The sequence below is a fragment of the Heloderma suspectum genome, chromosome 5 (genome assembly GCF_057233095.1).
Source record: "Heloderma suspectum isolate Gila_16-S chromosome 5, 16-S_ref, whole genome shotgun sequence".
In the NCBI taxonomy this organism is placed as follows: Eukaryota; Metazoa; Chordata; class Lepidosauria; order Squamata; family Helodermatidae; genus Heloderma; species Heloderma suspectum.
In genome coordinates, this window is record NC_139462.1 from 2,256,370 (window position 1) to 2,260,029 (window position 3,660).

Below are 3,660 nucleotides of genomic sequence, written 5' to 3' on the forward strand. Positions count from 1 at the left end.
GTGAGAAAAGGTTTGCGAACCCTCATGATAATTACGGAAATTCCATAGCTGAAGCACGACAGCCCTCCTGAATCAAAACCAGTCCATTTGGTTTTGATTCAGCAGGGTAGGGAGGGGCCTACAAGATTATCAAGTCCAACCCCCTGCTCAGTGCAGAAATCCAGGTCAGAGCATCCCTTGACACTGTGATTTTATTTTTCCTGATTTTCCTCCAAGTTATCTTTGTAACGTCTCCTCATATCCACTTAAATTTCTCTTAAATATTTACTTCTAATACTTTATCATTTTATTAATTTCTCTCATTTCTGAAATCCACCTTTACTTGATTTTTGTCAATAAAGATCACTTCTATCTATAACTTCTCTCCGTGCTCATAGTAGATAATCTTGTAGACTTCTGGCCCCTAATGTACTCCTATTTTCTTCTGCAATGTAACAAATGTGGTGTGAAAAGAATTAGAATGCAAAGTCTGACCCTGAACTCAAGCCTGAACTGTAAACATCCTGAAATGTAATCTGTAACCCATGATATCTGTGTGCAAATTCAGAACACTGTGAAACGTGAAAAGGTCAACATTCTAAACCAGCCCATGTCATGTGAATAGCCCAGACCAGGAAGGGGAGGTATGAGTGGAGAGTGAATGGTGTTATTGCAGGAAGGCCAGATGAGGGTGCTCTGGTATGTGCTGAAGACTCCCAAAGCATGAGACTGAGTTATCAGTTACAAAAGATGGACATGGGCCAATAAAAGAGGGGTATCTGCAGATGTTCTGATAACAACGATGTTGGGGAGTCAGAAGGAGGTGCCTGGCTGTCTACAACAAATGTCAATCTTGGGAAATTGGGCACATGATGTATTATCAACAAAGAACATACTGAACCCCTCTTTGATCTCATGAGCCCCAACGAGGGAAGAAGAGCATCAGACCCCTGAATCTGCCATTGTTCAGGGGGGGCGTGGTTGCATCTGGATCGTTCATATGTGCACATACCAACAGTACCCTCGATCCACAGGACATGTATTAAGTGCTCTGGCCAAGTACTTGATAGCGTTGTGGTGAGTATGTGTTGGGTAAAATTCAGGGAGAGGATTTTACTGTCCAGGGCTTAGATAGGGCACAGCTATCTTTGTTCTGTCATACTTAACCATTTAGTTTAGGATATAAGACAGCAGGCTTCGGCTTGGGCCTGGCTGACACTGTATCACCATTGCCTCAGTGGGCCATTTGCAGTGGTTGGACCAATCTGGAACTGAGCAACAAACGGGGATTAACTGTACATTTAGTGGTTTAATGCACCACATTTGGGTAACTAAGTTTCTACCTTAAGAGGCGTGCAACCTCTTAAGCCTCAGAGAAGCGTGCAACTTCTTGAGGACTGTTGGTTTGGGGCTCTAAGAGTCATGCAACTTCTTGAGATTCAGAGGGCTTGAAACTCTTTGACATTTCTTTGTAACTAAGTTTGTACCTAAGAGGCATGTAACTTCTTCAGTCTTGAGCTCCAGAGAGCCCAGAACTGGACACAGCACTCCTGATGAGGCCTAACCAGTGCTGAGTAGAGGGGAACTAGTACTTCCCGGGATTTGGAAGCGATGCTTCTATTAATGCAGCCCAAAATAGCATTTGCCTTGTTTGCAGCCACATCACATTGTCGGCTCATATTCAGCTTGGATACAATTCCAAGATCCTTCTCACTTGTAGTGTTGTTGAGCCACGTATCCCCCATCTTGTAAGTGTGCATTTGGTTTCTTTTTCTGAAGTGCAGAACTTGGCATTTATCCCTGTTAAATTTCATTCTGTGGTCTTCTGCCCAGTGCTCCAGCCTATCAAGATCACTTTGAATTCTGTTTCTGTCTTCCAGGGTATTAGCTATCCCGCCCAATTTTGTGTCATCTGCAAATTTGATCAGCATTCTCTGCACCTCCTCCTCCAAGTCATTAATACAAATGTTGAAGAGCACTGGGCCCAAGACTGAGCCCTGTGGTACCCCGCTTGCTACCTCTCCCCAGTTTGAGAAGATCCCATTGATAAGCACTCTTTGAGTCCGATTCTGTAGCCAACTGTGGATCCACCGGATCGTTGTTTCATCTAGCCCACTTTGAGCTAGTTTGCTCATCAGGAGATCATGGGGCACTTTGTCGAAAGCTTTGCTGAAGTCGAGGAATGTCCACAGCATTCCCACAGTCCACAAGGGAGGTGACCTGATCAAGAAATGAGATCAGATTCGTCTGGGAGGATTTGTTCTTGACAAACACATGTTGGCTTGGAGTAATCACTGCATTGTTTTCAAGGTGCTTACAGATGGATTGCTTTATGATCTGCTCCAGAATTTTCCCAGGGATTGATGTTAGACTGACTGATCTGTAGTTCCCAGCTTCCTCCTTTTTGCCCTCTTTGAAGAGGGGGACATTAGCCCTCCTCCAGTCATCTGGCACTTCCCCCATCCTCCATGATTTCTCAAAAAGAATAGACAGCAGTTCTGAGAGTTCTTCTGCCAGTTCCTTTATTACTCTAGGGTGCAGTTCATCTGGCCCTGGAGATATGAACTCATTCCAAGTAATTAGGTGTTCCTGGACCATATGCCTATCAATCTCAAGCTGCACTCCTGCCCCTTCAGCCTGTACTTCGCCTTTGCCAGGGGGGGTCATAGACCCTCTTTTGGGAGAAGACTGAGCCAAAGTACGAATTGAGCACTTCTGCTTTTTCTTTGTCCACTGTTATCATTTTGCCATCCTTATTTAACAGCTGAACCACCATTTCTTTCCTCTGCCTTTTACTATGCACGTAGCTGAAGAAAGCCTTTTTGTTGTTTTTAGCATCCCTCGCTACCCTCAGCTCGTTCTCAGCTTTAGCCTTCCTGACGCCATCCCTGCAATTCTGTGCTACCTGCCTGTACTCTTCCTTTGTTACTTGGCCTTCCTTCCACTTCCTATATGTGTCCTTTTTTGTTTTCAGGTCATCCCTAAGCTTTTTGTGAAGCCACATTGGCTTCTTCTGTTGTCTTCCACCTTTCCTTCTTGTTGGAATTGTTTGTGATTGTGCCTTGAGAATTTCCTTTTTTAAAAGCTCCCACCCATCTTGGACTCCTTTTCTCATTAGCGTCGCTTGCCATGGGACCTTACTGATAATTGCTCTGAGTTTATTAAAATCAGCTTTCTTAAAATCCAGGGTATGCGTTTGACTACACTCGGCTTTTGCTTCCCTTAGAACCAAGAACTCAAGTACAACATGGTCGCTTTCCCCCAGAGTTCCTGTAACTGCTACTTGATCCACTAAGTCATCTCTGTTGGTTAGTATCAAGTCAAGGATAGCCGATCCTCTAGTACCTTCCTCTACTTTCTGTAGGAGGAAGTTATCCGCCACACAAGTCAGGAATTTCCTGGAGGGGCCATGTTTTGCAGAATTTGTCTCCCAACAAATATCGGGGAAATTTAAGTCTCCCATTACTACTACATCATGCTTCCTTAAAACACTGGCTATTTGCTTTTCAAAAGTTTCATCCTCATCTTCTCCTTGATTGGGTGGCTGGTAGTAGACTCCGACCATCAGGTTCCTTTTATTCTTTGCTCCATTTATTTTGATCCAGATGCTCTCAATGGGGCTACCAAGCTCATCCTCCTGTATTTCTGTGCAGAGATATGTATTTTTCACATACAGTGCAA